The sequence below is a fragment of the Echinops telfairi genome, unplaced genomic scaffold (assembly GCF_000313985.2).
Source record: "Echinops telfairi isolate 266 unplaced genomic scaffold, ASM31398v2 ScPeMD7_3;HRSCAF=10, whole genome shotgun sequence".
In the NCBI taxonomy this organism is placed as follows: Eukaryota; Metazoa; Chordata; class Mammalia; order Afrosoricida; family Tenrecidae; genus Echinops; species Echinops telfairi.
The window spans coordinates 15,866,025-15,877,455 of record NW_022103899.1 but is presented as its reverse complement, the minus strand read 5'-3'; the positions used below and the strand labels follow the sequence as shown (position 1 = coordinate 15,877,455).

General features: G+C 38.1%; 1 protein-coding gene across 1 annotated transcript in view; it reads right to left on the bottom strand.

Annotated features, from left to right (window-relative positions):
• INPP1 (inositol polyphosphate-1-phosphatase) overlaps nucleotides 1-6,265 on the bottom strand; it is a 30,602-nt gene extending 24,337 nt beyond the window's left edge. Inside the window, exon 1 of the mRNA XM_004701494.2 lies at nucleotides 6,112-6,265. The gene's annotated coding sequence lies outside the window, so the exon portion shown is untranslated. The remainder of the gene's footprint in view (nucleotides 1-6,111) is intronic.
• Nucleotides 6,266-11,431: the final 5,166 nt, after the last annotated feature.

Genomic DNA, 11,431 nt, shown 5'->3' with positions numbered 1-11,431 from the left:
ATCTGTACCAGTGTACCTCCTCTGGTCTAGCCAGACTTGCAAGATCGAATTCGAGTCATGGTAGTGGGAGTGGGGAGGAAACATTTAGGAACTAGAGGAAAGTTGTATTTCTCATCATTGTTACATCGCACCCTGGTTACATTTTTTAATGAGTCAATGTTCTCTTTAATGATATTCCGATTGTTCTATTTCAGTGCTCCAGGTTCCTCTCCCGTCCATACCTTCTCACCTTTTCATCTCATACAGATGTTTTTAGTAGATTACTTACTTATTGGTAATATCCTCCTATTTGAGTGCCACTCTATTATATCTCTGGAGATAGTCTCAGCTCAAGGGTTAAAGAGTATTATCTTAGGGGAAATCTCTAAAGGAGCCTCTAGTCTCAACTGGTCTAATAAGCCTGGCCTGTTTAAGAATTTTAAGTTTTGGACTATACTTTATCCCTACTTTATCTGGGATCATTTATTGGGACCTTGGTCAGCAGTCAGTAGCAGTAGCTGGGCACTGTCTACTTCTTCTGTAGATGAGGCCACAGATTTTGTGGGTTCTCAGCCCTGCAGAGTAGTTTCTTCTCTGAGACATTTATTTCCTTATTAATGTTCGGCTCCTCACTAGGAGAGGCCAATGTGTATCTTAGACGGCTTATCCAAAGCTTTTGAGGCCCCAGACACTGCCCACTTCACTAGGGTGCAGAACGGGCGATGGGCACAATATAGTAGGCCGACTGACCGAGCTGCCCCATGAGACTAAGGTCCTAAACCTTCAGACATAGAAAAGTAATTTTGCAAAGTATTTGATAATGTCTAATAAATATCTGTAATTGTGTCTTCTAGGAATATTAGGGGGGAAATTAATGGAAAATGGAATTAAAAGATAACGGAATGTTCTCACCAACTGTTAAAAGTCCCCTTATATATGCCTGAACTTACAGGTACTTACAAATACTTCTATCTGTGCACAATACGTTTATACTTGTTGCTGTTAGGTGGTGTCAAGTTGGTCCCAACTCACATCAATCCTACCTGCAATAGAAGAAAACACTGCTTGATCCTGACAATCACTATAAAGTGTGAGCCCATTCTTCTAGCCACTGTGTCAATCTATCTCTTAGAGGGTTGTTTTTTTCTCCTTCTTTGACCCTCTACTTTACCAGCCATGATGTCCTTCTGCAGGACTGGTCCTTCCTGATAACATGCACACGAGACCAAGTCTCGTTGTCCTCACTTCTAAAGAGCATTCTGGCTGTATTTCTTCCAACCTAGCTTTATTCGTTCTTCTGAGAGCCCATGACACTTTCAATATTCTTCTCCAACGCCATAGTTCAAAGACATTCTTCTTTGACCTTCCTTATTCATTACCCAACTTTCACAGGTATGTGAGGGGAGTGAAAACACCTTGGCTTGGGTTGGGCGCACCTTAGTCCTTTAGCTCTTCACATGTGTTCTCATGGTTGCGCCATCTTTACATCCGTGGTCGTTAACAGGTATTCCTCCAATCCTGATGCCCAGTTGTTCTTTAGCTAGTCTCGCTGCTTGGATTATTTACTTCTTTTACAGAATGGGTAAATGTAGTGAAAGGATACAATGCTGATGCATGCACACCTTGCTTGATTTTAAACCATGTAGTATCTCATTGTAATGTTCAAACAACTGTCTCTTTGTCTATTTACAGATTCTTCATGAGCATAATGAAGTGTTCTGGAATTTCCATTCTCTTCAAATTTATTACATAATTTGCTATGTTCCAAACAATCGAATGTCTTTTTCTAGTTAATAAAGCATAGGAAAACATCTTTCTGATATTCTCTACACTTCTTAAAAAACCATGGATATCAGCAATGATATTCTTCCACGGCCTCTTCTAAATCCAGCTGAAAAGTTTTGACAGTTCCCTGTCATATGTATTGCTGCAACCATTTTTGAATTATCTTCAACAGAATTTCTTTGGAATTCGTCTTTTCCTTGGAATGGGCACAAATGTGAATCTCTTCTAGTCAGCTTGTGTGCCTTCTAATTCCTTGGCACAGACAATGTTTCCAGCGTTGTATCCATTTGTGGAAACATCTCGATGGATGTTTTGTCATTTCCTGGAAGCTTGTTTTTCCCCAGTGCCCTCAGTGTAGCTTGGACTTCTTCTTTCAATATCATCAGTTCTTGATCATATACTAACTCCTGAAATACCCTGATGTCAACCAATTCTTTTTGATACAGAAACTTTTTACTTCTCTGTCTTGTTTTTGGTGTTTCCTGTCTCATTCAGCATTTTGCCCATAGAATCCTTCAATACTCAAGGCTTGAATTTTGTTAGTTCTTTCAATTTGAAAATTCTTTCTTTCCTTTCTTTTTTTCCTTTGAGATTTCTAAGGTCCTTCCACATTTCTTTAGAATAATTTATCTTCCCGGATGCCATTTGAAATGTTATGTTCAGCTCTTTTACTTCATCTTTCTTCCATTTGCTTTAGCGTCTCTCTGTTCAGGAACATGTTTCAGAGTCTCTTCTGATATCCATTTTGGTGTTTTCTTTATTTTGTCTTTTTTCATGATCTTTTGTTCTCTTCGTGTATGTTGCTCTTGAGATCAACCCACAACTCACCTGGTTTTCAGTCATTAGTATTCAATGTCCCAAATCTATTCCTGAGACGGTCTCTGCATTCGGTGGGATAGATCCAAGGGCATACTTTGGTTCCTGTGGACTTGTTAGAATTTTCTTTAGCTTTAATGTGAGCTTCCATATGAGCAATTGATGGTCTTAGCTACCATTAGAACCCTGGTCTTGTTCTGAGTAATATTAAGCTTCTTCATTGTCTCTGTTCACAGATGTAGTCAATTTGATTCTTTGTGCATCTAGTGATGTACTCAACTATAGGAACTGGTTTTGCAGTTGAAAAAAAGGTATTTTCAATGTCTATGTTGTAGGTCTTATAAAATTCTATCGTATGATCTTTGCATTGTTTCTACCACCAAAACTCTATTTTCCAACTATTGATTCTTCTTGTTTTCAACTTTTGCATTTCAACCACGAGTAACTATCAATGTGTTTTGATTACTTCTGATCTACTTCAGACTCCACAAGTTGTTGAAAATCTCACATTTCTTTACCTTTAGTGTAAGTAATTGCTTTGTAAATCTGAATAATTGTGTTGTTTGGGTTGTTTTTTTTTTTGTAAGCACATATAGCATTGTACTTCAGGATAGAACCTAAAATGCTCATTTTTACAATAAATGTAATGCTGGTCCTCTTCAATTTGTCTTTCCTGGTATAATAAGCCAGATGAACATCTGATTCAAAATGGCCAGTACCAATCCATTACAGCCTTGGGGATGCAAGAAGGACTTCTACTATGCCCCATAAGTTCACTATGAGTCAGAGCAGACTCCATAACAATGGGTTTAATGCCTTGAATATCTATCTTCAAATGTTCCATTTCATTTCATTGTGCCTATATTTTTGTATTATTATTAAATGACCATTTTATTGGGGGCTCATACAACTCATAACAATCCATACATCAATCGTATCAAGCATATTTGTACATATGTTGTCATCATTCTCTTCTAGACATTTACTTTCTATTGAGCCCTTGGTATCAGCTCCTCTTTTTTACCTCCCCCCTCACCTTCATGACCCCTTATAAATGATAAATTATTATTATTTTCATATCTTACACCAACCACTATCTCCCTTCCCCATGGTTTCTGCTGTTCGTCCCCTTGGGAGGGGGTAAGAGGGGGGTTGGTTATGTGTCGATCATTGTGATTGGTTCCCCCTGCCTCACTTGTGCCTCTATTCTAATACATGTACATATGTGACTATATACTCGTTTTGTTTTGTGTAGTCATTGTTGATGTGATACTGTGGGAATTCTTATACACTGCTGGTATGAGTGAAAATTGGCACAACCACTTATGAAACGTCTTTGTCGCTACAGTTGAATATAGGTCCTTCTCAATCTAGCAACTTCACTGTAGACCTCTGAGTGAACTAACAGAAATCCATCTACATATTCATAAATGATTTGTATGAGCAGCACTGTTTGTTATAACCTAGCATTTAAACACAGCCATATAATGTTCAATAATAAGGTAGAATAAATTGTAGCATATTCATTCGTACAACAAAATGCTCTATGGCAGTGCCAATGAATGAACTTCCACAGGCATTCATGCATGTCACAATCATACTGTTAAGTGAAAGGAGATGTACACAAAAGGTATATACCATGGAATTTAGTTTATACGAAGTTTGAAAACAGGAAAAACTAGCTTGAATTGTTACAAGTCAGTAGTTACCGCTGGGGATGAAGGAAATGGTACTCATGAGGGACAATAAGGGCTAACTTTAGCCAAAAGATGGGCAGTTTGATCTACCCAGAGTAACCTTGAGAAGCCTAGTGAGCTACTTAAAACCCAAAGGAGCACAGTCCGACTCTGATAAATACTGGCGTCATAAGCAATTCTACAGCAATTGATTAGTCTAGGTGTTGATAATGTTCTGGATCTAGTGATGGCTATATAAGATGAGCTGACTCTGAAAACACATCAAGTTTTACAATTAGGATTTGTACATTTTATGTATTTAATTCAATGATGTTGGGGTGTGTGTGTGAGAGAGAGAGAGAGAGAGAGAGAATTGAGAATCAAAGGTAGCTCTTCCAGGAGCTATGACTAACCATACTTTCGGCAACGAGACCATAGAAAAACAACTCTCCCACACACTGTAAGATGGTCTGGTTGTCTATGCTCTGTCTAGCTCAAGATTTAAGCGTGTGTGGTTCCCCTTTGCTCAGACCTCAAAAGTATTCATGAATGTTGGCTGGTGAATTGCTTCTTAGGCCTGTAAATACAGACTCATCCTGGTCATACTATTTGTTGTACTTGGATCTTACCAGCATCACCCAGGTGCCTTTAGGCACATGGATCTATTTAGTTATATAAAAGTTTACATTTACTCTGCATTCATTTACAGAAGTAAATCAAAGCGGTAGTTGGATGACTGGCAACTGAGCCATATTTTTATGTCCAGAATCAGAATCTGCTATTATATCTAGAGGTGACCTATCCTTCACAACATTATTTGAGCTGATTAAATTTCCCAAAATAGTAAGCTTAATTTAGTTTGGTCAGGAAGGACATTAAATATGGAGACATAAAAATCCACTTAACTGTGACATTTCTATCCCACTTGTGCCAGGTCTAAGCAGGTCAAACATATCTCCCTAGCTTGACAGCGGCATGTCACAAAGGCACTGCTTTGGCCCACACTTTTGCTTACCGGTGGTGTTCAAAGCAATAGGTTAATAACCCTGTTCTCAAAACCTGTTCTAGTAGCTAGCAAATGGGTGCTGTGCTAAGGCAGTGCTTTTCAAATCAAGAATTAATTTGAACACTTTGGGTTAGAAATTCAGGTTCAGAAGTTCAGAGTTGAAGACATGGAATGTCCCCCGGGAGGGGGTGGGTGGGATCTGGGAATGTAAGCAAACAGCTCTGTGCAATACTGGTTATTTAGGAGCAGGATAGGGGAACCAATCATACCTTTATTTGAAAGTGACAGTCTTGGATAGCAAGAGTCAACTTTTTGTCTTTTTTTAAATAACAAAAAATTAAATTCTGAAAAAAAGTTAATTTATGTAATAAGTATTCATGGGTAAATTACAGATTTTAAAGAATTTCCAGGACTCTTTTGTAAATTATTTTTTAAATATTCCATTTAGAGAAAGTGATCCTTCATCTCCTCTTCAATAGTAAGGATAATTTTTATGAAATATAAACTTTCCAACTAGATACTCTTATATCTGCTGCTTCCCAATTTTAGGCTTAAACTTTTGTATGCTAAGAGCTGTGGTTAGAATTGTCGTCACAAATAAAACCTGAAATTAAACTCAATATGAAAATATAGAAACCGATTCAATGTAACCCTTTTAACCATTGGCAAGAATATATATTGTAAAATGCACAATTTAAGGCAGAAAATAAGATAGTGTAGCTTGTAGAAAGAATCTTTTCCAGGAGAATATTATATATTGTTTTTGTCAGAACCTCCAGTCTTATTAATCCTTTCCTTTGATGTGAAACATTACACAGTCATTAAAGGAAGATTGCCTGGAAAATTTACCTTTCCTTGTGAACTCCTGTAACCCTGCAGGCACCAACCTCATTTGACACTTGCCTCTGTACAGATGGGCTGAGTTGCTGTGTGGAAGAAAGTCCTTATTTAGGACACAGGAAAGCTAGTTTTCAGGCCCAACGTGACGCGTATGCTTGTGATTCAGCTGGCAGGGGCTTGTTTTCCTTATTTTGCTAAAAGAGACAAGGCCGAGCAGCTGGCTACAATGATTTCTAGGTCTGTTCCAGTTCAAAACCTCCCCGTGTTTGTGTTTTGTTTTGTTCTTTTTGCTTTGGGGGGGTCTGCATGAAAATTATACTGAAAAAAGTACACTAGGTTATTTGCCTTGCAGTTGATTTTGCACACTAGTTTTTACTACATAGTAGATTTTAATCACTTAGATCTGGTTGTGGGTGGAGAGGCTAATGGGCATTCTGAGAGAGCAAAACCTCCTACCCAAGCCACCCCTTGGGACTCGATGGTTCTCTTCTCTAATAGGTTGTAAGTTGAAACAAGACGTACATTTGCCCCCATCTCCCCATGGCAGGCAGTGGGTGCTCTGTAAATTATCTGACTGATTTTCATTCCATTAGAGATTAAACTATTTTCAAGAATTTTCTGGCACCAAAATTAATCTGTAAAATTTATTCCTTTTACAAACATTAGGATTATAACTGTCACAAACAAGATGTCTATTGAAAACTATATTTTAAAGGAGTTCTTTGCAGAGCTTTCTGCAAGATGATTAGTGTTTATTTCTACAATAGCAAATAAATGATGGCGGTTAGTGGCCACATCACGTGTGCAGAGTGGGACTGTGTTCCACGGGGTTTCGCGGCTGTTGTCTTTTGGAAGCAGTCACTCAGCCTGTCCTTTAGGTTGCTCTGGGTGGGCTCAAGTAACCAGCCTACCTACTAGTGGAGGGCTTCACCATTTGTGCCACCTAGGGACTCCTGACAAACACACTACCTGACCTAAAATACATTCCCTGAGTGTTACAGTAACAAAGCAGCGTTTATGAAGTGTATCAGTCTGCCAGGTGGGGTTGCAAGGCAAATTGTAGCATTCTATTCACTCTGCCTTTTAGAATCAAATGTTGATTTTTTTAAAAACAGATATTTACTGATTGAAAATCTGGAATAAAACAATACGAAGTGTGGGTGTAACATTTATTTTCAAAGGCACATGAACCGATAAAAGGAACATTTGTAGTAGGTTTTACTGGCAAAGTTCAAAGCACTATAAAGATAGGAATGGCTCATTGAAGCCACAAAAATGTAAATAAACCCAATGCCTTTGTATTTCTGCACCCACAGATCAGTGTCTCGGCTGATTAATACTGATTTATGTGATCTTATTACTTAATTTCCCTCATCCTTTGCTAACCACAAGGCTTATCATCAGCCATGTTTTTAAAATTAGCCTGTCTTTATTCCTAGATCAAATTGCAATTATATATGATTCTTCTAAATCCCCACGAACTAACTTGAGAGGTTTTCTAAGATTTTGAAGCTCAAATGCTCATTTTAAAGCTGGTGATAATAAAAGTTATGGCATAGTTTTAACTAAATTAGGTCTTCACTAGAAAATCAAAAACAAACTTACTGCCATTAAGCCCATTTTGGACTCCTGGCGATCCTTTAGGGCAGGGTCGGACTGCCCGTGGTCTCCCCTAAGCCCTAACAAAACAGCTTCCTTCATCCGTTGGGCTTTTTTAAACATAGCCATTTTATTGATCTACATCATGTACCATGACAGTCGATGTTTTAAATATATTTGAAAGAGATGTGTAATTGTCACCACAATGGAATATAGATCATTTTTTCCATTATTGCATCCATCATCATTGGCTTCTCATTTCTCTCCAACCTCCTATATCATAACCCTGTGAAGCTATTCATCCAGTTATTTTCACTATAAATTTACCTATCCTGGATTTCATTTCAAGAAAATCATTAAATACAACAACAACAACAACAAAACTGACAGAGTGATGATGAGTACAAGAATGAAGAAAAGGTTCTAAAATTGACTCTGTTGATGATTGTACAGTTCTTCTCACTATGACTGGACTACTGAATTTAGATGACTTGTGAATTTTATGTCAATAGAACTGTTTAAAAGAAACCATCAATAACAAAAATTTTAAAAACCTTAATCCAAAAGAAAGCAGAAAATAATAAGAACTAATCATCCATTTTAATTGAACTCCTTTGCAATTAATTATAACTCAAATTAGCATGTAATGGCACTTACCATTGTCACTATGTAAAGAAAAGGTCAAGCATGTAATGGCACTTACATTCTGTAAAGAAAAGGTGCCTGGCCAATGTATCTTCTCATGCGTGGCCACCACCTGCCAAGTGGAGGCTTGTGCGTTGCCATGATGCAGAACAGGTTTTGGCAGAGTTTCCAGATCAAGATATCTAGGAAGGGCTGGTGATCTATTTCCATAAATTAACCTAAAGAAACTCACTGCCAGGGAGTCCATACCAACTCATGGGGACCCTATAGGACAGGGTAGAATTGCCCCATAGTAAGGCCTGTCTTTCTCCCGCAGAGGAGCTGGTGGTTTCAAACTGCTGACCTTGAAGATCACAACCTAATGCATCACCATGGCTCCACCAAAGAAAATCCTGGCGATCCTGGGGATGGCACCAGACTGCAGTGCTTAGTGTGTTGTGCATGGGGCCCATGAGTAGCAATTAACAAAGATTTCTATTAATTTAGAATTGGATAATTAATTAGGTGATTTCTAATATTCTGGCGATTAAAACTAAAAAAAAAAAAAGCAAACAAATATCGAAAAGGAAAAGAAAGGGAAGAAAAAAAAGGCAAAGAGAAGAGAAATGTACTCTAATATTTCCCATTGTGGTCATTCATTTTGATAATTTCCTTTATATATGGTTAGTCCTTTATTCATTGGTTTTTATATATAATTGGCCATATTTTATGTTTAAGTAAAGTTGTTGATTGGTTTGGGAATTCATTTTAACAAGAGCAACAAATAGGTTATTAAAATTTACATGTTTCCCCCTACATTTAATTGGGACTAAGAAGAGATAGTAAAGAAGAATAATCTGTATTTTGAAGGAGGAATTATAAAGCACAATATTTTGCTGTAGCTGACTATGTGTTATAGTAAACTGCTGTAAGACCCAGCCATAAAATGCTCTTATGTTTCAAAACAAAACAAAAGTTGACATCAAGTTGATTCCAATTCACAGTGATCCACGAGTATCAGAGGAGAACTGTGTTCCACAAGGTTTGCAATGGATATGATTTTATCAGAAGCAGATTGCTTAGTCTTTCTTCCAAGGTGCTGCTGCTGGGGGATTTGAACCCTGACCCTTAGGTCAGCAAAGCATGTTCAATGTTTGCACCACCCAGGAGTCAAAGAAGTTGAATGAACATTGCATACCACATCAGAGAGACTGCAAAAAATACATCTGCTGTTCTGCTATGTTCACTACCATATGACTTGACTATAGTTGGATATAAAAGTTTCAGAATTTCTAAGTAGATAATGTCATCATATTAGGGATATCATTTAAGAATATTTTATGTATAGGAATTCCAATAGATTATATCAGCTATCTGTTCTGGCAACAGTTTTTTCTACCTATGTTTCTCAGGAAGCAGTATGCTTCCTTTAAGTATCTTATTTCCCTTAAAACCTCTGACTCTAGAAGTCCCGTGTTGCATACATCTTTGGCGATCTTTTTTAATCACCATTATCTCCATAGGTGCTTGCCACTTTTTATAATGAGGCAAGTTTGATAACATGCTATCCTGATTGTGTCAAGAGAAGAAGTAAAGTGGTATCAACTAAGCTTTATTTCCAAACTCCAAGGCAAGCGGACACATCAGCATAGTTGTTGTTTGTTAGATAAATGCCAGCAAGCCTACATCCCCGCCCCCCTTTCTTTCTTTATATTCACCTGGAACAGCAGAGGAAGGAGGGTCAGGAAGAGGAGGAATGTGCTTAATTACCTCCATGAACAGCTCTCTCTCTTTTTAAAAAAATATCTAGCTATACTGTTTATTTTGCTATGAAAAACATTTTTCTTGATCTTTCCTTTTATAATAGTGGTCTCATACTAACATTGCATAATGTCTTTCTAATTCATCCATTTCACGAACTGTTTGACAGTTTCATCATGATTTTTCGGTGCTGCATTGTATTCCACTGAACATATGAAGCATAGAGTTTGATTAACATCATTATAACTACAGAGTATTTCAACAGATATCTATAAGGGTCCATATCTAAGAAAAAGTTCTCATACACATCATCATCACCTTTAAAAAAAGGAGAGTTTTGCTCCTATTTAATCACTATAAAACAAAATTATTTGGGGGCAATTTATCTAGGGATGAAACAGAGTAAGGCCTTTTCTAGTTGCTAAAGACAGAAATAAAAGGAGAATTACAAATAAGATGTATTTAGTTTATAACTTTTATTTCACGAGCCAAACTGCCTCTTCGTTTATTTTCTTTTCAGATACATCACAAGCATAGCTATAATTTAAATCTATAATAAGACACTTCACATTAAATGGCATGAACCCAAGCAAATGATGGTTTAGCCCAAAGGCTTGAAATGATACCTTAGTCTAAGCCAAGTGTAAAGCATAACCTTATGAATGTCCTACAATCCTCTTCATGATGAAACACTAACTTCAAAAGCAGTATCAAAATTCATAATATCTCAAAGGCAAAGTAGGTGCTAAATAAAAATATCAATCGCTGTGTTTTTTAAAATCACGCGTTCACTGCCTTGATCGGTCCCCTACAGTCCGAAGGTAAAAAGGAGGTCGTGGGAATAGTCAGCGGTCCTTCAGCGGATGTTCATCATTAGACTCTTTTCAGGCTAGGCAGGGCTGGTTCCTTATTAAATCTTAGTTTTGAAGCCAGAAGCCAAGCCAAGCCCGAAGCACAAAGGAACCAGAAATGCCTGATTCGGCTTGTGGGATCACCTGCGGGATCTGTCCACACAGCCATGACCAACCGGTGGGCCAACCTCTGCTGACTGAGCGCCATGAAATGAGCGTTAAAATTAGAAGTCTCCAAAATAGACACTCCGACTGTTTCTCCTGCAGGCACTAATCTAAGGATTGTCTTCCTTGGTCAAGCCCAAATTCAACTCTCCCCTCAGCCTCAATACTCCGGCTACACTCATTATTCATGTCTCGCCAACGCCCGGAATTCAAGGCGGAGAAGGCAAGCCTTGTAAAGACAGGCCCATGGTGTGTATGTCCTGTGCAGTCAGTGGGTCACTCGCGGCCACCAGGAGCGGCTGCCCGACTCCTCGCAGCATCTCAGACGG